This window comes from Pinus tabuliformis, chromosome 1_1, assembly GCF_031772625.1.
Source record: "Pinus tabuliformis cultivar Carrire ecotype Pingquan chromosome 1_1, CPIR1, whole genome shotgun sequence".
Taxonomy (NCBI): domain Eukaryota; kingdom Viridiplantae; phylum Streptophyta; class Pinopsida; order Pinales; family Pinaceae; genus Pinus; species Pinus tabuliformis.
In genome coordinates this window covers 259,477,131-259,503,987 of record NC_142297.1, presented here as the reverse complement: position 1 = coordinate 259,503,987, position 26,857 = coordinate 259,477,131, and positions in this window count along the sequence as shown.

Sequence of the window (26,857 nt, the reverse complement as noted above, 5' to 3'; positions counted from 1 at the left end):
CTGATCATGATGCTAGCTTGGTTCAAGGTTCATATACTTTGTTTGTTCTGCTGCTACGTATGCATATATATGGTTTTAGGTATACTACTAGGGCAAATTATCCATGCTTACAAGGAGTGGAAAGACTGAACTGTAAGTCCCATCATAAGTCGTCCAAATGGCCATAGATTTTGTTCAATAGCACAATGCTTGACCTGCAAAACATAAACCCCGTTTGTTAATAACATCTGGAGCTCCTTCTATTAGGGGATCTCCCTTCTACTAATTATTTCCAAAGCTCATATTTCATTTCAAATTTTGGGCTCTTTATATATTGTGTCATCCTTTCTTGTCTTCCTCATTGCAGTCTTTTATTATCAGGTGGAAACGTGCTTCTGAATTGGGTCTACATGGTCTTCTAGCATATGAATGGGACAATTTTGTTAAGAATCTTATTCTCAAAGGTATAATCTTATCATAGGAGGATGGTTCAATTGCTTGTGCTTGGAACACCTCATTTGGGAAAATAACTTCTTGCCATGTGTATAATTCTATATCAGCATGTTCTTCCCTTCCCATGGTAAATTGGTGGTATAATAAGTTCCAGGACTGGCTTATTGCTCCAAAAATGAAATTATTCATATGGTTGGATTTAGAGAATTAGATATAAACATGGGACCCTCTATTGTGCAAAGGATTATCTAGGCCAAATATATGTATCCTCTATTCAAAGGACTTTGAATATGTCAATCACTTATTTTTTCTGTGTGATTTTTCCATGGAACTTTGGACTGCAACCGTCAATATTTTGGACCTTGTTCCAATGTATCATATTGAGCATTTCCTTTTCTTATGTGAGAAAAACATGGGTAACTGTAAATCCTTTCCTATCTTCATCGCTTGGGGTGTCTAGAAGGTTCAAAATAAACATATCTTTGAAATAAGAGATCTCTGACATCCTGCCTCATATTATGGGTTTCTTCTCTGTATTACAAGCCTTTGAATCCTCCTCGTAGTCACTCCTTATGCTTCCCTCATAGTCCTCTATCTATCCTCCTCATAGTTTGTTGCAGGACATTAGTCTACCAATCTATGATACTATCTATAGTTGAGCATCAATCAGATTGGTGGCATTTTGAGTTATGCTTGTGGAACATTTGATCCTTGGTACATATTGGATTCTCTCTAGACTATCTAGATTCTAGAGTATGGAAGACGATGTTAGGAACAATTCTAGAAAGGGCCAGGACTTTAAATCAGGATTACATAAGAAACCCTCACATAATCAAATTTGAAGCAAGCTACTCTAGTAGGTCCTCAAGCAGTTAAAATTTGGTAATAACGGTCTCAATATGAGAAAACGTGAAAGTCTCTTTTCTTTTCAGTTAAGAGAGAACCAGCCCCTTTGTGCAACCCCTATAATCATAAGGAACAGTGATTGAATCCTTGGAAAGCCCAGATTTTGTGATGCTTGAATAAAAGGGACCTTCATAAATTGGGTTCTATTCATAGCCTCTGTTCTGTTTATGTTAGGTTCCTTTTAAAAACAATACAATTACTACACATTAGTGCAAGGATCCAAACAATCATTGCAACAATTGTAATATTGATGGTTTCATTGGATATAAGTGTTGAAAGCTACATTTAGGGTTGAATCCAAATAAATATAGTTTTTCCAAGAAGAATAACATATTAGATATGGATTCATTCAACCTAATAGAGTGTAGCATGGATGTAAATGAGAAGACTGTCTACACCTCAGTGCAAAAGGAGTTGAATATGAATATCCTTCATAGCAAGGAAGAGAATGAGATGACTAAATTATTCCAGATTAATACTCAAGTAAACAATACCACGGTGGATGCTCTATTCGATTTTGATTCATTGGAAAAACTCACAGCAAAAAATCAAGTCAACAAGCTTGTGTTATATGTTCATGATTATTTGAACCACTATCCATTGGAATGGGTGAATAGAGATGTAGAGCTCAAAGTCACTAAATAGTGTAAGGTCAAGTTTACTATAAGTGCATATTTTATGAAATGGATTTATATATAATACTCCTTGATGTGTGTGGTATAGTGTTTGGAAGCCCTTACATGTACACAAGGGATTGATCTTCATGATCAGGGAAAACTAGCACTTATTGATCAAGGATGGGGAAGTATTTCATCATCAATGTGGAAAAAGGTAAGTAGAAGGTCTCTCTAGTAAGTTCCAACCAAGCCAAAAATCGATCACTTTTAATGGAAAGTTTGTATTATTTTTCTTGAGAGATAATCAAGCAAGGGATGAATTAGTAAAAGAAATCCATAGAGAGATGTAATGAAGAGCAGAAATAATAGTTAGAGTATTTATTGTATGTGTATAGAGAAGTGCTCGAAGAGCCTAAATATTTACCAACTAAAAGGGAAGTGGGGCACAAGATACAATTGTTTCCTAATTCCCCATTACCAAATATTGGGTTGTATGGATAGTTTATTTTGGAAGGAGATAAAGTGAAGAAACATTTGCAATAACTACTAGAGTAGGGAGTAACTAGACAAAACACATCATCATATGGGTCACATAGCATCATAGTTCCCAATAAGGATGGGACTTGGTGAATGTGTAACGAATTTACTTTGGAAGGAGATAAAGTTAAGAAACAATTGCAATAACTACTAAAGTAAGGAGTATTTCAAGCAAGCACATCATCTTGTGGGTCACTATCATCATCATACCCAACATCAACATAAACAGAACAGAGGCTATTGATAAAACAATCACTATCATCATAGCAGTGAAAGTTTGCTACCTGTGAACAATGAATGAAACCAATATCTAGTGGTAACAACAACCTCCAAACACGTTAGAAGGCAGTGAAGTTACAGGGCTAACCTGGTCATGACAAGGGTCTCTAAGATGCGTTTGGTGTGGTGAGATCCCCACAACACATGGAGATATTTCCTTAACAGAGGTTGATCATGATGCTAGCTTGGTTCAAGGTTCATATACTTACTCTGTTTGTTCTGCTGCTACGTATGCATATATATGCTCTTAGGTATACTACTAGGGAAAATTATCCATGCTTACAAGTAGTGGAAAGAGTGAACTGTAAGTCCCATCATAAGTAGTCAAAATGGCCATAGATTTTGTTCAATAGCAAAATGCCTGACCTGCAAAACATAAACCCCGTTTGTTAATAACTTCTGGAGCTCCTTCTATTAGGGGATCTCCCTTCTACTAATTATTTCCAAAGCTCATATTTCATCTCAAATTCTGGGTTGTTTATATATTGTGTCATCCTTTCCTGTCTTCCTCATTGTAGTATTTTATTATCAGGTGGAAATGTGCTTCTGAATTGGGTCTACATGGTCTTCTAGCATATGAATGGGACAATTTTGTTAAGAATCTTATTCTCAATGGTCTAATCTTATCATAGGAGGATGGTTTAATTGCTTGTGCTTGGAACACCTCATTTGGGAAAATAACTTCTTGCCATGCCTATAATTCTATATCAGCATGTTCTTCCCTTCCCATGGTAAATTGGTGGTATAATAAGTTCTGGGACTGGATTATTGCTCCAAAAATGAAATTATTCATATGGTTGGTGTTAGCTACCTATACCAATAGGTTTCATATTTCATGATTGGCAAAGAAAGGTCCAAATATGCTCTGCTTTGGTGATGCACAAAGATCCCATATTTCCAAGAGAAAACATGTGTACATAGCTTGATGTTGACTCAATTTTGATGGATGGTCCAACAGCCTAATCTGGATCATGCCATGTTTCAATTTTCTGTTGTAGAATAGAGAAAGAAGTCTGTCCAAACTGTTTAACCTTGGCAGACAAGTAGCTAGGTAGAGAAGTAAGGTTCCCAACTGCTTAATCTGGGACCTTGGAAGCAATAAGGGTAGTTCTAGGTAGAAAATCAAAAGAAAAAGCCAAAAGAAAAGAAAAGGCACATAAGGGTCTGCAAGTCTAAGTGCACCCTCCATGAAGAAACAAAAAATGCTAGACAAGTAGATGGGTAGGCAGTTGGGGTTGCAGAAATGTCATTCCTTACAATTGAATGTTTGGTAACCTACTACAAAGGAATATCAGTGAATAGAGAAGGTCCTCTTCTCCATCATGTTGCAGCAAAGCAAAGGAGCATGACTAACTTCCTTTTCCCCCCTTTCACATTCATCATTAACATCCCTTCATCAGTTGTGATTCATGAAAGAATTTAAGGTGTTATGTTGGTTCTTATTCCTGAAAAGAAGCCACATTTCTTGTGTAAAAATTCTTTTCATTTTGATCTACTTCCTAACTAAGTTTGAGTCCCAAAAAGCTTAGTAAACACCATTTCCCATTCTCATTCCCCCCAGTACTAACTACTGACTGTATCTACACTAAATCCCTTATGTTTCCCTTCCCCCTACTATTATAACACCATGGTGTATAAATCCCAAGCAATGTATAAATATCCTCCCTTTTTAGCACTATAGCTAAATAAGTTTGTCTAAGGGAGACATTAGTCCACCAGGGACTATGGTCAACCCTGTCATGGGATTGCTCTAACCTCTGGTTAGAGTAATAACCTCACCCTAAGCCTTCACCTCCCCTCTTTTCAAAAGTTTCATCGAAAAACCCTTTTTCCCTCTGCTCAAACCCACTTTAAACCCTTTTTCCCACAGATTAACCCAAAAACCCGAAAAAACAAAACCCAAAAAACTATAGTCCCGCGCCCAAATATTAAATTGAATATTTAAATACAGGGGCGGGACCCAACCCAAAGCTGCGCAGTTGACCAACTTTACCCGCCAACCGTTGATCGTCCGCCGCCCCCGATCCAACGGTGGGCGGTCAATCTTAGATCTCGACCTGCCTCCCTTTAACGTCCGGGGAAGGGCGGTATTGGGGGCCATACCCAGGACGCGTGGCATGCGCTGGGGTTGTTCGGAGCCCCCCTCCCCGATACCGCCTATCACCAAAGGTGGTGCGGGGAGACCGCTTACCGCCTCCCCGATACCACCCCTCCCACACGTCGGCGCCCACGTCACCATGATGTCATGTCACTCCGCCCGCCCCCGCGCCCCGTGGCTCTCCACGTAGCCCTGCCACCGCATCCGCCCGCCACCGTGTCCAGCCACGCTGGCCTCCAGCTCAGCGTCCACGTCACCCTCCGTACCGGGGCCCGCCGTGACGTCATGCTGACGTCATTGGCGGAAAAAGCGCCAATGACCCTTTTTTTCCAAATTTGCCGTTATAAACGCCCGAACTAGCCGTTTGTGGTCATTTTCACGCGAAAACGACGTAGCCATTGTCGACCTGTTTGCCGCGAAATTGCCTCCAGCCATCAAATTCGAAGGTGCGGCCGCTATAACTTGGAAATTCAGCTGCAAGACACTCCCCTTGTTCGGCCCGAAGGCGTTCCGTGCTTGTTTTCTAGGTATTCACCGCAAGTTCCCTGTTTTGCCCCTATGCATGCCATTTCTATGTAAATTCTCCCATAAGTATTGGTCAAATCCTAAATTTCACACTATCTGCTACGTAATTTTCCATTAAGTCCACCTGCATTACCTTTTGCCCCGAGAATTCGCTATTAAAACGATAATTCACGGTTGAAAGTTACAATTTCGGCCTCGAACTTGCCAGGCATTGTTCCCTTTTTCCGGGTGGAGGCCCAAGGCTGCATGTCACCAAATTGAAGCTAGCTCACCCTCTGCAATCATCCCCATCAATTCACAATCCCTGTGAATTTTCCAAAAATAGCAGAAACAAGTTTGCCAAGCCTGCCTTTTCCACTGTGAAGAAGATTCCAAGCATTGTCTACAGCAAGCCTGTCACTTAAGATCTGAGGAACCTTGCAAACCATTGCACTCACCTTGTTCAAAATCAGATTACACAATGGCTGCTCCTGCACCCTCAGCCCTCAGTGTTGCTCCTTTTAATGCACCAAATAAAGACCTGGAGTCCTTGCCTCTTGCTGACAGGGACTACCTCATTGAAGACTTTGTGGATAACAGGGACTTTTTGCAGACCTTCAGGCAATTAAGAGATGACTACCTGAATGGTCATGATACATATGGGATATGGGAGTCAAATCTGCCATACTACTGTCTCCCCTCTGTCAATATTTTTCCTGAGATTATTTACCTATGTGCTGAAAACTATGATGTACAACACAGAGCTATTAAGTCTCTATCTGGGAGCATCCTCTTTCACATCAATCCTGAATCCATCAATAAGATCCTCCACTTTGATCAGACTGAGCTACTGTTCCCATTTTCCATGAATTACCTGCTGGACACTAGTGCCAAGATGACCAGTGAGGATATTCAGAAGGTCACCAGGACATTTATGAGACCTGAATGCCAGCCCACAGGGCCCCCTCCCTACTTGGATGTCTATTTTACTGAGGAAGGCAGACTATTGCTAGACATGATTGCTTATGTGTTGGGATACAAAACCAGTGAGCATGTGGATGAAACAATGCTGGTATTGCTAGCTGCTTACAGCCCAGGCCAACCCCTGCCCGCAAATATAACTTTGTAAAGTTCATAGCTAACAAGATTCATGATCAGTTGGGCAAAATAGACAGACAAGGTGTCTTTAAGTATTCATCGTATATCTATCACCTTTTCATGTACTATCAGTATGAGGATTTTCCATGCTACATCAAAAAGCTGGATTATAAAGGGGAAAGAAGATATGTTATCTTCTGGACATCTGTCTATCACAAAGTCCAAAATTCACCCTATTCCTATTGTGAATTTATTGACCAATTTGTATACCCTGTCTCTTGCTTGTTCATGAGGTCCCCTCCTCCCAGAATATCATTTGAAATACAGAAGGTCCTGCAGCTCTCCAAGAATTACAAAATAGGTGATTGGTACCTATATGAGGGTCATACAATCATCAGAGTCTATGGCTGTGAGCTCTGTCCATACAGGCTCCCAAAATATGTGCCCATGAGGATATTTGCCTTGGAGTATTATAGGCAGTTAATTCACTCTGACCTCACTCACTTTCACAGCTCTAAAAAGAAAGCCCATCTCAAGTTCAAGGACCACTTGGGCCCCTTCATCATGAATAAAAAAGAAGGATGGAAAGATGCTGACCTAATCCTCAAAGACAAATACAAGCTATCACACAGCTTCTGGTGGGTCCCTTACGACCCTGAAGGCTTCATTACTGCTAGAAGAGTCAAGTACAGGCTACTAGGTTATAAGCATTGCAAATATCCACATATTGAAAAATATGCCAACCAGCAAGAATGGCAGCAGGATACTTTAGTTGAAAAATTATCTGAAGAAGAAATAATGCAAAAGAATGTCAGAGAATTGGAAAAGACTCTTGACCTAGATTCTGTGCAGCAGGTACCCTTCAAACGGCCGCACTCAGCAGGAGAAGGGACCTCGGCCTCAAGAACTGCACCAGCCACACAGGCACCGTCTACAGCAGCACCACATACAGAAAAAGGGAAAGGAATAATGGGTGCTGAGGAAGAAACCATGAAAGAAAAGCCTGCCCCTTCAGGTGAGCAGCAACAAGGGCAGCAACCAGAACAGCAACAAGAGCATATTCCCCCTCCACAAACTGAGCAACAAACAGCTCCAATTTTGTAGACCCCAGCACAGGAGGAGAGGGGTACAAAAGGAGACAGAGAAGAGTCCACTCCTTCTAGTGGGTCATCCCAACAACCCCAGACCAAAAGGCAAAGAGCTGACTCCCCAGAAGTAGAAGACATCACTGAAGAAATCCTTGACAGTTCAAGGAAAGATAGGGAGGGCAGCCAGCGTACAGGTACAAGCTCCTTTCCGCAGGAGCAAGGATTACAACTTGGTTTGGAGGTGTCCGCCTCCTCTTAGCAGAGCAAGAAGCCCAAAAGCACTAAGGCTTCTTTCAAGCAAATTAAGGCACAAAATGACTTACTGAGGGTGGAAGTTTACAAACAATTTCTTAATGCAACACCAGCCCAAAAAGAAAGGCTAATGTCTGTATATGACATTCAAGAGGAGAAAATGATCCTCAGCCATTTCAAACCTACAGTGCCCCATCCAAAATCAGGGGCAGATTATGTGAAGACAAGGGTGGAGGTCCTAGCCAAAGACATCCATCCCATGGACCAAATTGAACTCCACAAACAAACTGGAGAGATGGTTTATGCAACCTTGGTGGATAGGGCAACCATGGCCCATGAACTAAAAGAGTCACTGAAGAATACCAACACTCAGTTGGATTTTGAGAGAATGTCCTCCCTAGCCAAAGATAACAGAATAAAATCACTTGAGGACATCATTATCGACCTAGGACATGATCCTAGCGATCCAAAGGGTGTAAAGGCCCTTATGAAGAAAAAAGAAGATGACCTCAATGCATTAAAGAAGAGGTTGAAGCTGCTGCCCACAGAGCACCCTCAAACAACAGAGCTACAAAAGGAAAAGCAGGTCGATGAGCAACTGGACCTCATAATGCAGCTAAACCAAAAGGTCCTCGATTTGGAGAAAGAGCTTGAAGGAGCATTACAAGATAAGCAGGGAGAATCTACATCCCAAGCTCCTCCAACTACTTCAACAACAACAAAAACTACAGAGGCAGTAGTGGCCCCCACAACAGAAGCAGCAACAACAACAACAGCTCCAGATTCCAGCACAAGCGTAGAAGAATTGACTAAGGCCATCAAAGAAATGGAGCTCCAGGAAAATGAGATAAAAAAGGCCAAGGAAAAATTGGCAGAACTGGATGCCAAGTATGATAAATCAAAAGTGACTGTAGCAGAGCAAGGCAGAGAAATAAAGGCCCTAAAAGAAAAGATAAAGGCCTTAGAGAAAGAGCTAAATCTGGAGAGTGCCATGGCTGAGATAAAAAGAATTCTATGGGCCAAAATTGGCCAATCCATCACTCAACAATGGAGGTCAATCAAAACTATACATGAGCAGATGGATTTAATTGGCCAAGCACAGACAGAAATTCAGAGGGCCAAAGCATTACTGGGAGACAAACCTGAACAGGCAAACAGAATGATAGATTTTTTGAACAGGCAAGAAAAGGAGGAACTGGCAGCCATCGGCATTGTCAATAGAACAGAGGCTATCCTCATAGCTAAAAAGGTGCTAACTCTCAGAAATTATGTACAAACTGTGGAGAGGAAGTGCTACAAAATACAGGCTAATGTGGAGGAGTATAAAGTCAAAATGGCAGTACAGCAAGCAAAGGGACTGCCGAGCCTACTAAGCGGTGCAGGAAGACTGATCTCCCGAGATCAATTTACCAACAGGATGGCAACTTATATTGAAAATCAAATCACTGCATCTGGCAGTACATCTGAGGAAACTGGGCCTCCAACAGGACAGAGCCTATACGATAAACTTGAAGGCCTGTTTTTTATTGAAAATGAGGTAAATCACCTTTTTGAAACTCCTCCAAACTTTTACAGATATACAGAGGCCGATGAAACTTTGATAAAGATTCGAAGACATCAAATGCCTAAGGAAGATTGGTGGCAGGCAATGCTTCAAATTTTGCCACGGTAGCCTCAATTGCTCGGTCACTGCCAGCTCCAACTCACTAGAAGACAAACAGCAGAATAAAGTCAGTATTAAAGGCAGCTGAAAGGTGACTCAGCACATGGACAACGACAGCTAGCCCAAAGGATAAGAAAATACGCAAATTTTGGACAGCGTATCCTCAGCCGACTCCAACAGCCGCCAAATCAACAGTTTCTGACTATTTTGGACAGCTAAAGCACTGAAGAGTTATTTCAGCATTAACTTTCTCAGCTACAATGCTCCAGGAGTTGGCATAACATAAATGAGCCATTAACTCATTCCCTTGATATTTTCTCATGTAAATTTTGTATATATACCCCCCCTTGGCAACGCATTAGGGGTTGGTGATTTTCACTCTGAGGCAAATCTATTGTACACTTTCAGATTATCTAATACAAAGGGCTGGACCAGCTCAGTGATTTCCTGGAACTTTGATGTCTTGCTGATGACATACATGCTGTTGCAGAATTCTTGTGCTGTCTGATGAAATAATAAGTTTTCCTTAATCTCTGTTTTGTCTTCTTATGTTTATTACATCATACTCATGTTTCATTGAACTAGCAGTAAAGAAAAAGAATAGTGCATGAATTGTCTGGTTACACCTTGTGCTCAATTTTTACTGCTGTAAATGTTTTTCTTCAGAATTAACCATGGACATGAATTCTTAATTGCTCATGTTTCCATTAATTCTATAAATGTGAATGTTATCTAGAAATTCTTCACTGCTTCTAGAATAATATCCTCACCGTTTCTCCTTATCAGCTTATTCGAAGATTCTTAATTTCCTTTCATATATTGGATACATCACACTCAATCACAATTTCGAAACATTGTTTCTTAGACACTAATCTGGCTCTGCAGCATCACTACTGTATCAACACAGCATATCAGACAAACTAAAGGACCACTGACTCCATGCCCAATGGACTAGCACACTCCAGTGAGCATAGATATATATGTACTTTGATTGAAGTCATCACCAAACACATTCCAAAAACAAAACCTTGAACATCATAGCTAGCCTAAAATATTCTACACAAACAAAACCAAAGCATAAAGAGAGAGCCCTCTCTGGTCATAGGTAGGCTAGAACCTGTTACCCAAAGATTGGTTAGTGGTTACCTCGGCCGTATTCCCTTGGGAGTCAAAGGGAACAACCTGAGTGATAACAATTGGATTTAGAGAATTAGATATAAACATGGGACCCTCTATTGTGCAAAGGATTATCTAGGCCAAATATATGTATCCTCTATTCAAAGGACTTTGAATATGTCAATCACTTATTTTTTCTGTGTGATTTTTCCATGGAACTTTGGACTGCAACCGTCAATATTTTGGACCTTGTTCCAATGTATCATATTGACCACTTCCTTTTCTTATGTGAGAAAAACATGGGTAATTTTAAATCCTGTCCTATCTTCATCGCTTGGGGTGTCTAGAAGGTTCATAATAAACATATCTTTGAAAGCATAGATCTCTGACATCCTGCCTCATATTATGGGTTTCTTCTCTGTATTTCAAGCCTTTGAATCCTTCTCGTAGTTTGTTGCAGCACATTAGTCTACCAATCTATGATACTATCTATAGTTGAGCATCAATCAGATTGGTGGCATTTTGAGTTATGCTTGTGGAACATTTGATCCTTGGTACATATTTGATTCTCTGTAGACTATCTAGATTCTAGAGTATGGAAGATGATGTTAGGAACAATTCTAGAAAGGGCCAGGACTTTAAATCAGGATTACATAAGAAACCCTCACATAATCAAATTTGAAGCAAGCTACTCTAGTAGGTCCTGAAGCAGTTAAAATTTGGTAATAACGGTCTCAATATGAGAAAACTTGAAAGTCTCTTTTCTTTTCAGTTAAGAGAGAACCAACCCCTTTGTGCAAACCCTATAATCATAAGGAACAGTGATTGAATCCTTGGAAAGCCTAGATTTTGTGATGCTTGAATAAAAGGGACCTTCATAAATTGGGTTCTGTTCATAGCCTTTGTTCTGCTTATGTTAGGTTCCTTTTAAAAAAAATACAATTACTACACATTAGTGCAAGGATCCAAACAATCATTGCAACAATTGTAATATTGATGGTTTCATTGGATATAAGTGTTGAAAGCTACATTTAGGGTTGAATCCAAATAAATATAGTTTTTCCAAGAAGAATAACATATTAGATATGGATTCATTCAACCTAATAGAGTGTAGCATGGATGTAAATGAGAAGACTGTCTACACCTCAGTCCAAAAGGAGTTGAATATGAATATCCTTCATAGCAAGGAAGAGAATGAGATGACTAAATTATTCCAGATTAATATGAAGTAAAAAATACCACGGTGGATGCTCTATTCGATTTTGATTCATTAGAAAAACTCACAACAAAAAATCAAGTCAACAAGCTTGTGTTAGATGTTCATGATTATTTGAACCACTATCCATTGGAATGGGTGAATAGAGATGTATAGCTCAAAGTCACTAAATAGTGTAAGGTCAAGTTTACTATAGGTGCATATTTTATGAAATGGATTTATATATAATACTCCTTGATGTGTGTGGTATAGTGTTTGGAAGCCCTTACATGTACACAAGGGATTGATCTTCATGATCAGGGAAAACTAGCACTTATTGATCAAGGATGGGGAAGTATTTCATCATCAATGTGGAAAAAGGTAAGTAGAAGGTCTCTCTAGTAAGTTCCAACCAAGCCAAAAATCGATCGCTTTTAGTGGAAAATTTGTATTATTTTTCTTGAGAGATAATCAACCAAGGGATGAATTAGTAAAAGGAACCCATAGAGAGATGTAATGAAGAGCAGAAATAATAGTTAAAGGATTTATTGTATGTGTATAGAGAAGTTCTCGAAGAGCCTAAATATTTACCAACTAAAAGGGAAGTGGGGCACAAGATACAATTGTTTCCTAATTCCCCATTACCAAATATTGGGTTGTATGGATAGTTTATTTTGGAAGGAGATAAAGTGAAGAAACATTTGCAATAACTACTAGAGTAGGGAGTAATTAGACAAAACACATCATTATATGGGTCACATAGCATCATAGTTCCCAATAAGGATGGGAGTTGGTGAATGTGTAACGAATTTACTTTGGAAGGAGATAAAGTTAAGAAACAATTGCAATAACTACTAAAGTAAGGAGTATTTCAACCAAGCACATCATCTTGTGGGTCACTATCATCATCATACCCAACATCAACATAAACAAAACAGAGGCTATTGATAAAACAATCACTATAATCATAGCAGTGAAAGTTTGCTACCTGTGAACAATGAATGAAACCAATATCTAGTGGTAACAACAACCTCCAAACACGTTAGAAGGCAGTGAAGTTACAGGGCTAACCTGGTCATCACAACGGTCTCTAAGATGCGTTTGGTGTGGTGAGACCCCCACAACACGTGGAGGTATTTCCTTAACAGAGGTTGATCATGATGCTAGCTTGGTTCAAGGTTCATATACTTACTCTATTTGTTCTGCTGCTACGTATGCATATATATTCTCTTAGGTATACTACTAGGGAAAATTATCCATGCTTACAAGTAGTGGAAATACTGAACTGTAAGTCCCATCATAAGTAGTCAAAATGGCCATAGATTTTGTTCAATAGCACAATGCCTGACCTGCAAAACATAAACCTCGTTTGTTAATAACATCTGGAGCTCCTTCTATTATGGGATCTCCCTTCTACTAATTATTTCCAAAGCTCATATTTCATCTCAAATTCTGGGCTGTTTATATATTGTGTCATCCTTTCTTGTCTTCCTCATTGCAGTCTTTTATTATCAGGTGGAAATGTTCTTCTGAATTGGGCTACATGGTCTTCTAGCATATGAATGGGAAAATTTTGTTAAGAATCTTATTCTCAATGGTATAATATTATCATAGGAGGATGGTTCAATTGCTTGTATTTGGAACACCTCATTTGGGAAAATAACTTCTTGCCATGCCTATAATTCTATATCAGCATGTTCTTCCCTTCCCATGGTAAATTGGTGGTATAATAAGTTCCGGGACTGTCTCATTTCTCCAAAAATGTAATTATTCATATGGTTGGATTTAGAGAATTAGATATAAGCATGGGACCCTCTATTGTGCAAAGGATTATCTAGGCCAAATATATGTATCCTCTATTCAAAGGACTTTGAATATGTCAATCACTTATTTTTTCTGTGTGATTTTTCCATGGAACTTTGGATTGCAACTGTCACGTTATTTAATATTTTGGACCTTTTTCTAATGTATCATATTGACCATTTCATTTTCTTATGTGAGAAAAACATGGGTAATTATAAATCCTTTCCTATCTTCATCGATTGGGGTGTCTAGAAGGTTCAGAATAAACATATCTTTGAATGCAGAGATCTCTGACATCCTGCCTCATATTATGGGTTTCTTCTCTGTATGTCAAGCCTTTGAATCCTCCTCGTAGTCACTCCTTATGCTTCCCTCACAGTCCTCTATCTATAAATGTAGGTTTCTTTGATGATGCATATCATTTAGGTGTATCTGGAGGGGGTGCCATCCGTTTCCTCCCTAGAAATGGGTCTTATCATATTTGGTTGAATATTGGTTCGGAGTCTAATACCAAGGCAGAGGTTTCTGTAGTTTGGGCCCTTTTATATATTGAAACATCATTGAACATTATCTCCTGTCAGATTTATGGAGATTCCAAGTGTGTGATGGACTGGATAATGGAGAAGGGGAATTTTAAGGTTCTTTCCCTCAAGCACTAGATGTAACATATTTAAATTCTTAAGGGTCTCTTTCATAATCTACTATTCTAGCATATTTTGAGGGAATGTAACCAACATGTGGACTATATGTCCAAAAAATATCTACAGGTGGAGGAAGGCCACTTTTTATTTGAAGAACCAGGAGGCTTACAATTATTGAGAAGGGGATATGTTCATATCCCCAGTGATCTTCAGTTGGCTCACTTCTTTTGATATGTCAAGAAATTCTATCCTTTTTGTCATCTTATGAATAAAATATTTTTGTTTGAACTGGTTATTCTTGTTTGTAACTAGGATTTTAATGTTCCATACTATCCAGGTTTTTATCTTTTTTAATAATTTTATCCATGTTCTACAAAGTTTATAGATATTCTTTTCATGTCCATTTTTGGTCCCTGTTAGTTAATTTTGTGAAGGATGTTGTTGTTGGCATTGGTGATGTGCATACCTTTGAGGTTTTTTGGGTCATATATATGTAAATGTACTCCTCTTTCTTAATGAAAAGAATGATTTATCTTCTCTAGAAAATATTACCCTATAAAAGTGTTGGTGTTTAGGAGTTACGAGACTCAGCAATTTTTCAGGTACAAGTCAGACTAACCCATATTCCTGTACTCTGTTTTCCTACATGACAAAGTGATAAACAGAGGAAATGAAGATTTTGTTGAATATTTCCACCATTGATACAACCCATATGCAGTTCTAGGCAGGCAGGTAGAAACCATGTTTCTACCCCAAAAGATCAACCATATGAAAAGGATGATCCAGTACATGGAGGCAAGGCTTGACCCTAACCTCCTCCTTCAAGGCTCCTGATATTTCTCAACAAAATATGGCAGTGAAAGTTTGCTACCTGTGAACAATGAATGAAACCAATATCTAGTGGTAGCAACAACCTCGAAACACGTTAGAAGGCAGTGAAGTTACAGGGCTAACCTGGTCATGACAAGGGTCTATAAGATGCGTTTGGTGTGGTGAGACCCCCACAACACGTGGAGATATTTCCTTAACAGAGGTTGATCATGATGCTAGCTTGGTCCAAGGTTCATATACTTACTCTGTTTGTTTTGCTGCTACGTATGCATATATATGCTCTTAGGTATACCACTAGATATACTACTGGAACTAGAACTGCTAGTGCTGCTTAAAAAAAAATTAGTGAATTAGCAATAACATATTAGTGAGCTTGAGTGGACCCTCAGGGGGACTCTACACCAGCTAGGATCTATCCACCTAACTATTTTCAACATCATTCAATGCCAAAAAAAAATTACAGTCTATTCAAGAGTGATTAAAATCTATATTTATCTTTTTCCATAGATCAGACATTGACACACAAGACAGAGTTCCGATTCATCATTGTGCTCATACAAAATAAAAATTCAACCTTTATTACACAAAGGCACAAAAAGAGTTGATAATCGTAGGCATAGTAGAAAACATATTCACATTTAGAATCAATTTTGACAAATGACGTCCATTTGCAGAGTTTTGCGTACCACCACCTTTACACATTAAGCTTTGCTCTTAGTATCCTTCTCTACATACACGAAAAAGTTGTCTCCAATAGATTTTTCTCTGATGGCTATTTACTCTCACATTTCTGACTTGATCTAACGTAATTCTCCATCTGCTGTACCCACTCCCCATGAGAGAATTGTCTTAAAAAATTATATCAAATTTAGCCAATTATCAAACCATAGGTCAATTGGGTGTAGCTCCAGTTATTGAGTAAGGGTTCTTGCTTCAGAGAACTGCAACTTCCACCTTCAGATTTCCAGAAGAAGGTGATCATGTTTCTGACTCATTTACAATAACGACTACTTCGGAAGTCTGTCTTAATTAAGGGCTAATCGATACCATAATTCTGAGCCTCAATGTTTCAGCCATTGTCTCACCTAAGTGACATCAATAGGACCGCAGACATATAAATGTAAGCTATTAAGAAATCTAAAGTTTTCTATTGAGGCAAATTTCCAGAATAATATCAAGCCAAGTGAATAACTCTAATATTGATTTTCATGACTTGCTTCAGAATTTGCTCACGGTTGTAATGGCTTTGTCCTGGTCCAAGGTTGATTCAGAGATCTGAAATGGATCCATGCATGAAATTAGGTTCATAACTAAGGCTGAAAATATATCCCTTGGTCCTTGAAATAATCCAGTATGAAAATAGCTAATGAATGCCCTTCAATTTTCTTAGGATTTTGCTTTAGACTTGATGATACAAATAGTAAAGTTCAGGATTTGAAGACAACAGAGTTAAAGGATCTCGAATTTTTCAAAGTATTGAGTAAGGGTTCTTGCTTAAGAGAACTGCAACTTCCACCTTCAGATTTCCAGAAGAAGGTGATCATGTTTCTGACTCATTTACAATAAGGACTGCTTCAGAAGTCTGTCGTAATTAAGGGCTAATCGATACCATAATTCTGAGCCTCAATGTTTCAGCCATTGTCTCACCTAAGTGACATCAATAGGACCGCAGGCATATAAATGTAAGCTAAGGCATATAAATGTAAGCTATTAAGAAATCTAAAGTTTTCTATTGAGGCAAATTTCCAGAATAATATCAAGCCAGGTGAATAATTCTAATATTGATTTTCATGACTTGCTTCAGAATTTCGTCACAACTGTAATGGCTTTGTCCTGGTCCAAGGATGATTCAGAGATCTGAAATGGATCCATGCTTGAAATTAGGTTCATAACTAAGGCTGAAAATATATCCCTTGGTCCTTGAAATAATCCAGTATGACAATAGCTAATGAATGCCCTTCAATTTACTTAGGATTCTGCTTTAGACTTGATGATAGAAATAGTAAGTTCAGGATTTGAAGACAGCAGAGTTGAAGGATCTCGAATTTATAATACACTGATAAGACATTTATTTATCATAAGATGTGAATTTTATAAGTGGTCTGAATTTATTTTTTGTTTGACATACACTGATATAGATCATAAGTTCGAGGTGTCCTTCAGAAACTTGACTCCTTGATGCATTTGTTAGTGCTTCCGCTTGTTATTAGTTGCTTGTCCCCATCTGCAGGAAAATTTTAATTTCTATGGACCTCTTCCACTTAGAAAAACACAACGTAAGGTCTTGATCTCCATTGAATCCATTCCCTCTAGTTCCATAGTGTTGGCATAAATAATTTTAGCTACTGCCTGCTCTTTGGGTATCCCTACAATTCGTATACCGTGGCTCAATGCAGTGATGATTCAGACAAGTGTATAATGTGATTTGAAGGACACCTTATCTCATTTGCAGTGAACATTGATATAAACTAGTGCGTAATGAGATTTCATGTTTCTTACTATACTCTATCTTCAAATTAACAGTCCATCCATGCTGCATAACAGTACCAGTTTCTTGATGATCCAACCATACTCTGTCTTCAAATTTAACAGTCCATCCATGCTGCATAACAGTACTAGTTCTTGGTGATCCAACCATCATGGATATTGCAGCTTATGGTAATTCCATTTTTAAGTGTTTGTTAGTAGTACTTTCCAATCAGGGAATTCCTAAACCTTAATATGTTGTGTTAAATTCAAAGATACTTTCAAATCAGGGGATTCCTAAACCTTAATATGCCATGTTACATTCAAAAAGGGAAAAAATGAACTTACTCTGAAGGCAGTTGTCCTTTCAATTACCACACTTCGAGACTATCATTCAGTTTACTTCAAAGTGGGAAGAGGTGAAATTTTAGCCTATCAAGACTTTCAGGTTGAAGATAATAATAATAAACACAAATAATTAAAAAAAAATCACTGGAAGATCATAACCCAGAATGTCAAGCCTAAGATCAAGGAAATCTTAAAGATGATATAAAAGATGTTCCAATTTGCTGTCAAAAAGTTAGTAGAAGTGATTTCACTATTAAACAAGGTATAAGGTAATTATGGAATCTCAATTTTCAAGAGAAGTGAGTGGTAGTGGGATTTATTATGATAACTGCATTTTCCTTTGGAAATTATAATTACATTGTAGTTAGCTTTATCAAATTAACTTCTCACTCGGGCAAGTGGAATTAAAATAGGTTAGGTTGGGCCTCATCAATGTCTGTTGTGCAAAAACAATGAGGAAAATGTTCATCATTTGTTTATCTCTTGTAGTTATATTGTTCAAATCCTATTTAAATTTTTCGTTGAGCTCAAGCCAAAGGTTCCTTGGTCCTATGTTATTTTGATGGAATGTGCATAAGTTTGGTTCTCTAATAAGTTTCTTAAATGCTTTGAAGCTCTTGTAGTGTTATTCATATATGGTATTTGGTAAACAAAGAACTATAGCATTTTTCAAGACAAGGACATTCTTATTTCTATTACTATTGGCTCTATTATATCCAGCGCATTAAAGGTTAGAGGATATACCCACAAGGAAGCCTAAGCTATCAGTAATGATAGCTTTGGATTTTGAGTTTATTTATTTATGGTGTTAGTTAAGACCATCCCTGCATTTGTGGGGTATGTGTTGTTCTTTTTCTCATTCCTGATCACTATTTTCATATTCAATATTCTCTCGATAGAGGATCAACTAACCAAGCATATTTTACTTCCCTAAGAAAACGTATTGAGATTGTTATGCTTAGAGGTGTTAAGAAGTTGCAGATCATGAGTGATTCCAACCTTGTATTGATTAGGCCAATAGGAAAGAATCAATTAATAAATATAAATCTATGTCATTTGTTGGTGGACTTTTATAACTCAATTATATCTTTTAAATGAAATTCTTTCATGAACATTCTTCACGAACTCAACACTTCAACAGACTTTGACAAATATTCTTTCGGGGACATTCTTCATGAACTCAATACTTCAGCGAATGAGTTATCAAAGGGGACTTTGACTTTGTCCCCTGTTGCCATAAATATTTACAAGTTCTTGACGGTGTGATGAAAGGTTCTACAGACTTCTTTTTGAGGTCTTCCTATCATGTCCCTTATGTTATAAAGTAAGGATTTTTTTGAGGAAGATAATGTTATATAACCTTAGGTAGTAGATATATTGGAAAAGGGTTTTTTTGTAAAACTAATTAATCACGTATAGTGGAAAGGCCCATAGGGAATGAATTTTTAGTTGTGAACAGATAACATCTATGAAAACTTATATGTTATGTCTCCAATGCATGAGGATCACCTATCTTCCATTAGTATTTTGAGTTTGTACTTGGAACATATGATCAAACTGTCCCTGTTAGCAAAATTTCTCTGTTATCAAACTGTCTGTTAGCAATGGGTCAAAGTAGTGATGATTCAGACAAGTGCATAATGTGATTTGAAGGACACCTTATCTCATTTGCAGTGAACATTGATTTAAACTAGTGCATAATGAGAATTCATGTTTCTTACTATAATCTGTCTTCAAATTTAACAATCCATCCATGCTGCATAACAGTACTAGTTTCTTGGTGAACCAACCATACTCTGTCTTCAAATTTAAAATTCCATCCATGCTGCAAAACAGTACTAGTTTCTTGGTGATCCAACCATCATGGATATCGTAGCGTATGGTAATTCCATTTTTAAGTGTTCGTTAGTAGTACTTTCCAATAAGGGAATTCATAAACCTTAATATGTTGTGTTAAATTCAAAGATACTTTCCTATCAGGGGATTCCTAAACCTTAATATGCCATGTTACATTCAAAAAGGGAAAAATGAACTTACTCTGGAGGCAGTTGTCCTCTCAATTACCACACTTTGAGACTATCATTTATTTGCAATTAATCAATTAGAAATAGAGAGATTTTTGCTGTCCTACATCTCCATTGTCTTCTTCATCTTTTCCCAGTGCTTTTCTCATGGTTGTGCATGTTGAAGCTGCTTCTCCTTTGAAGGTATGAAAGAACCATGGCAATAGGTATTAGAGACAAAATGGTCCTGCTGAGACTCAAATGGTGAAGATCAATAGATATCAATGACGAGTTTATGTGAAATTCATGGAGCAAACCTTCAATCGAAACATTTTGAAAGAGAATGGATGAGGACATAAAGAGCTAAAGAAATGGGCTGGTTTCAAAGAGAAAGAAGTCAACAACAACGGAAAATGGGACAACAAACAAACGAGGAAGAAGAATGAAAATGAGTGAGCTTTTTTTCAAATCAACAAAATATATAAACGAGAGGAGAAATTTTTGTTTATCCCCTCGATATTATTTTTCCTTTCTTTGTTTTGCGTACCACAACCTTTGCACATTAAGCCTTGCTCTTAGTATCCTTCTCTAGGAAGCAAGTAGCGAAGGACTATTAGGAGAGAGAGGAATCGAATTAGGAGATAAGTGCAAGATAGAGGTTGGTCTCCTTTGTTCTTCTCTCATCTATATTTCATAAAGGAAAAATGAAAGTAGCTTTACTTTGTTTGTTTCTAAGGTAGCTACCACACCTTAATGGGATAAGAAGTTCTGTGTAGACACTTTTCCCTGTAACAAAATGGCGACTCCGCTGGGGAGTGACTAGGTTGTTTGTTTATCTTCCTTGTTGTTTATTTTATAAAATTACAGACAGAGTCTGAAGTCGAGCCAGGTAGCTTTCGAACTGCATTTGCTATGCAAATGCAAAGTAGATAAATGCCGCTTCAGTCAATCTTCGGGATTTGTTTATGAATTAAACAACTGATTTACAAACTCTCTAATTGCCCCTGTGGTAGCTCCAATAACCTCCTTAGATCTACCCCTGATTGTTGGTTTACTGATTACCATTTGCTCGGCCAAAACCCCTGAATTGAACTGCAAACTGTGACCTGGAACCCAAGAAAAGTCTCGTCTCTAGCCTACCGCAGGCTCTGTTCTATGAATCTGAAATTTAGCGCACTTCCCGAGTGTAGTAGGTGCACTGCATTTCAAGTTCACTGTGTTACAGGTGCGCTGATCAGACTAGGCATTGTTCCTCAGTTTTGGTTTCTGTGTTCATTCCTTTCAGTTCTATTCATGAGTTTTGTTGTTTTTAATCAGTATATCTATGTTTGAAACCCCTTTCCTTGCTGATATTCCGCCTCCATTGTGCAAACGAACTGTAAATGTTTTTGTGTATTTGTTGAGTCATTTTCAGTTCTCCTTTGCAAAAAGTAACGTAATTGTAATGTCGTTTCTTGATTTGAAAGTGTCGCAAATGTCGTTTTCAGTCATAGGAGAGAGTTTGGTTACTCTTTATAGTCAATTACCCTGTTACTATTGTATTTGGTATGAATTTGTAGTTTTTCTAGTGTCAAAAGCAAGTATTCATTTGCGAATCATAAAGTGTTGTGATTGTCTTCATTTTTTGTTTTGAAAAGAAACTTGTTAGTAACTGTTGCTTGAAAAGTAATTCAGATTTGCGCATTAGCTTTCTTTTTATCATTCATATACTAAGAAAGCCGAAAACAAATACATGCATGTGCATTTGCATTTAGACTGTTTGATTGGTTTGATTTGCATTTTCATTTAGAGGGGAAGTACCCAGTGGGTTTCCTCCCGGAAATTCATTATGCAGAGCAAAAAAAGGAATATCAAACCACAAATGGGACATCTGAATTCGCTATGTCTAAGTGCCTACTTTGCTGCAATCAGTAGCCTTTTCTAACTATGTTTATTTTCTTTCTTAACTGTGCCAAGCACTATGTTACAATGTCAACTATGGCATTCTAGTATCTTCTATTTTTCATTTTCAAATACTATATCTAGCTGCTGCATTGCTGTATTCTTCGTGTGCCAAATGCTTCATCGTTGCTGCACTAATAGTCGTGCCTTTTGCTGATATTAACCATGCCAATTATGTGATGGTATTTGATAAATGTTTATAAGTCTGTTAACTGTGTTTTAATCATTATCCTATTATCCTGTTCGAGATTATTCGTCTCTTGTGCCAAATTCCAGCGTAGTAAGTTTTAATGCTTCTCTTTATTGCATTTCAGGAAAAAAATATTCATCTAAGTTTTATCAAGCATTGCACTCAAATGAAAATATCCTCTCCTAGCACACTCTAATATTTTCTTTTGTTGCTTCTGGAGGCAGACAACATAAAGATGCTTCTCTCTTTTATTCAAATCCTTTTTTGCAGTTAATATGATTGGGTTCACTTGAACAGGTGCAGTAGGTTGTGTTGAGCACCCCCTATAAAGATCTGATGCAGTCTACTCGGTTCATCTACTTCTCCTTGGCCTTTGACTTCTATCTTTTCTGCATATATTCTGATCCCATCTATGTCAGCCATGTTGGGGGCACAGTGTTGCCTCCCTTCTTCCTCGTACAAAGATTGGTTTAGCAACCCCTCAAAGGTTCCCTGTCTGCACCAGGAACTTGGTCACAGATTTTGATTTTATCCATCTTCCTCCCTCCAGTTAAATGTCACCTCAAACATGTAACCCTCCAACAAACCCAAACCTGCCCACTAGATCCATCATCCACTACCCATTGTGTGAATGTGTGGCTTGAATAGATGGACCACCACCATAATGTCAACATAGGAGCAACATTAAAAATCCCCTATGCACTAAATGACTAGATCCAACTGAAATATGAAGTTATGAACAAAATAGACCCTTGGCCCAAAGTCCAGTATAGCCATCAACATAATTAAAACCTTGAAGGGTGAGTCACATCAACAAAACAATGAACAATAATTGATATGGCACCTGAACACCTGCACCGTAGTAGAACATGGAGGGTCATCATTGATTAGCTTTGAAGGCCATCCCAAAACATTGGGAAACATAAATATCACTGGAAGTTCCATCCTTCACTACCATCATCCTGAGGTCACCGCATATTAGATAACCCCAAGAGGATGGAGGGTACCTTTTCATCCAAAGTATGCTCTACTAGATGTAGTTGTGGCAATGGCATAGCCAAACTTAGCACCTCTCCCTTATTTCTCACACTCACTGACTTGTACTTTGTCACTACTCAAAGCCTTGTCTTGAGCATTGGGATGGCACAAGTAGAAAAGTTGATGATCATCAGCCGGGACCCTACTCATTATGCAAAAGGCACCTCTTCAGTGCTCAAGTAGCTAACAAAATGCTCAAGATCCATTGCAACTTTGTCCACCTGGGAATGTATTTGTAGGGAATAGTTATTCACAACTGTGGATTTGTTAGACCTACAGAAATCTCATTGATCAGACATAGTTCCTAGTTCCTAGTGGACTTGACTTCAAAGATGTATCAAACTTGTACTTCGTGTTTTGTGGTGCACCTTAACGGTAGTACATCATGTGCTCCGTTGAATTATGACATTTGCACTTCCCAGTGATAAGGGATATACATGACTGTATATATCTTCTAATGTATAACCTATGCACACCTATGATGTAATGATTAATCCTAGGAGCAACCAAATATGAGAACTTAACTGCCAGTTTTGTTCCCAGGTAGGAATATCAACAAATCATTTTCTTTAAATCATTCTACTTTAGAGTGGGATGAGGTGAAATTTTAGCCTACCAAGACGTTTAGTGAGAAGATATTAATAATAAACACAAATAATTAAAAAAAGAAAAAAAATCACTGGAAGATCATAACCCAGAAGCTAGTACTCCAGAAGAATTTCCAGAGGACCCCAAGCTTGTGGAAATCTGCAAGTAAAAAGAATGCTAACGTGTTGTCAAGGAAATCTGTAATAAAAAAGAATGGCACGCTATGCTTTACTCTCAGGCCTCTCCAAGAAAACGTATATGTTATGTCTCCAATGCATGAGGATCACCTATCTTCCATTAGTATTTTGAGTTTGTACTTGGAACATATGATCAAACTATCCCTATTAGTAAACTGTCCCGGTTATCAAACTCTCTGTTAGCAAACTGTCCCTGTGCCTTCTTATCTGGTGAGCCAAACTCCTTTTGTTTCCATGTATCACAATTTGGGTAGAGAGTGCCACCTTTCATGCTTCCTCTCCTTGGGACTTTTTATTGATGATGTTATTGAGGTGTAGAGGGATTCCCCCCCCCCGCCTTGATACATACTCAGAGAGTTCCTTTGTCTTTTGAAACTGCTTGCTTAGCCATTTGATTGACTTGGGAGTTGAATCTTTTTCTAACTTGAAAATAGTGGACTTATTTAAATACATTGAGTAGCAGGACCATTTTATGATAGATGCATGCCAGGGCTTAAGAGGAAGGAGCTCTTTCCTGCTTTAGTGATCTTGTGATTGTGTTGGAGTCCTCAACTGAAATTGCTTGCTTAGCCATATGATTGACTTGGGAGTTGAATCTTTTTCTAACCTAAAAATAGTGGACTTATTTAAATGCATTGAGTAGCAGGACCATTTTATGATAGATGCATGCCGGGGCTTAGGAGGAGGGAACTGCTTCAGTGATCTTGTGATTATGTTGGAGTCCTCAACAATAACTACATCCCTTTGCACAATGTCCTTCAGGAACCTGACTCCTTGATACATTATTAGTGCTTCCGTTTGTTATTAGTTTCTTGTCCCTATCTCTAGGAAAATTTTAATTTCTAGGGACTTCTTCCACTCAGAAAAACACAACGTAAGGTCTTGATCTCCATTGAATCCATTCCCTCTAGTTCCATAGTGTTGGCATAAAAAATTTTAGCTACTACTATTCTTTGGGTACCTTTACAATTCGTATACCATGGCTCAATGCAGTGATGATTCAGACTAGTTTATAATGTGATTTGAAGGACACCTTATCTTATTTGCAGTGAACATTGATTTAAACTAGTGCGTAATGAGATTTTATGTTTTTTACTAAACTCTGTCTTCACATTTAGAAAAATTCCTTCCTTCCACTTATGCCACGATGTTGTGGGGAAAAGTATCCGATGCGGATGACACTAACCCTACTCTAAAGGTGACAGTCTTTAGCAACAACAGAAGATAAAGTTTTCATGTTCCACTTTATGAAAATACAGAGAGAATGGAAAGAAGGTCAACCAACCTGGTGTCTTTCGCTTAGTCGATCCTTGTCCTTCTCTCTTTGTATCTCGTTCCCAGCTCTTTGCTCTCCTAGCCGATCCAGCTACACACAGAACCTGCACAAAACAAGAGAGCAAACTACAAGATACGTGTACTCATAACTGAAGCATGGATTAGGGTGCATCAAATATACATGTAAACACAAAACATCTATGTAAAACAAGTATATAGGAGAACATGCAAACTTTATTGATAAAAAGTAACAGGGTTCCAGAGGAAGTTACAACCAATGATGGCTCCAATCCAGCAGCACCTCCTCGGCAGCAAGAACTCTCCTCTTCACCTCTAGTAAAACAATCACCCAATAGCTCTGACTGTAAACCAACAGCACCTCCTTGCTTATACCAAATTCCAGCCTCCCTAGACCTCATAGAAGAGCTCTATATATAGGGTAGAAGAGGAAAGGATGAGTCAGCTTGAGACTGACATGAAGCTGCTTTGTGTCCTCTCCCTCTTCAGTTAATCTTCAGTTCCTGAGTCCACTTGGAGATCCTTGCTTACACATGGTGATCAAGTACCTCTTACTCATCACAGGGCGAATCTCATGAACCAAGTGTCAGTTTGGAAGCTTCCTGGGCAATTGACACCTTGCAGGATGACTGTGCCACTTGGCCAATCTCGCCCAGCGCAGGTAGCCTTCATTGTTTTTGACTTCCAGCGCAGGTACAGAGTGGGAAAGTTGCATTACAGCGCAGAAGCTCAGTTAAGCAACTGACATGATCCAAAATAAGCCTGTTCTGAAGTGTTTTCAGGTGGAGAACTGATTGGAAGTGCTGTTGATTGATGACCTTGTTCTTTTAGGGGTAAGAACAACATGTTTAGGGACTGCGGATCCCTGTAATTATCGACATTCCATGCTCCTTGACGCGAGGCACAAAAATGTCTATAACAGTTGCCCCCTAAAGTATGAGGCCGTTTACCGGGTGAAATGCTTTAGCTAGAGGGTCCGAAGTTCGTTCCAGTGCTGAGGAGAGTGCCCTGTAATACAATACAATACAATACATTATCTTTCATTCAAATTTCATGGTCTAGCTGAGGCGGGCATTCCCATGCTCAGCTTTTATAAATACATTTTGGTACATATGACAGACGATCGTCTGATGATAGACTGATAATCTTCCGCTGAAATTATCATCCTTTGATAGGATGATCATCTGCTGCAATGATGTACATGGCAAATGTTTTTGTATTTCTTGAATATATATCGCAGCCCGGATGGATGAAACTAGATCCGGGGTCTTCAAACTCGTTCGATCTTCACTCTAAGTACAAGTCGATCCATGTGAGAATTGCGCTGAGGTCGAACATGGAAAGACATCGCTTGATTACCGGTCAATAATGAAAACCGTTAACAAGCACGAGAGGAATCACCAATAATGACAATGATCCTCAAGGTACTACAGTACAATTCACGTGGCGTGAATAAAGGACTTGGCGTCGAACGCCACGCAAAATCTTCTGGTCGAAGGTCATTGATGTATACCTGTCGCCGGAAGTGAGAAACTTGCCATTGAGGCATGCAAGCTTCAAAGTACTGATGGGGGTGTTCCTAGATCAACTTCTTGGATAATGAGCTGATGTCGACAAGAAGTGATCCGTCAAAGGAGGGCCTTAATGAATCCCACATCAATGACACGGAACGGAGCTAATGATTTAGTGGAGGTGGAAACAAACTGTGACATATGATTCAGGGTGGCGATCAT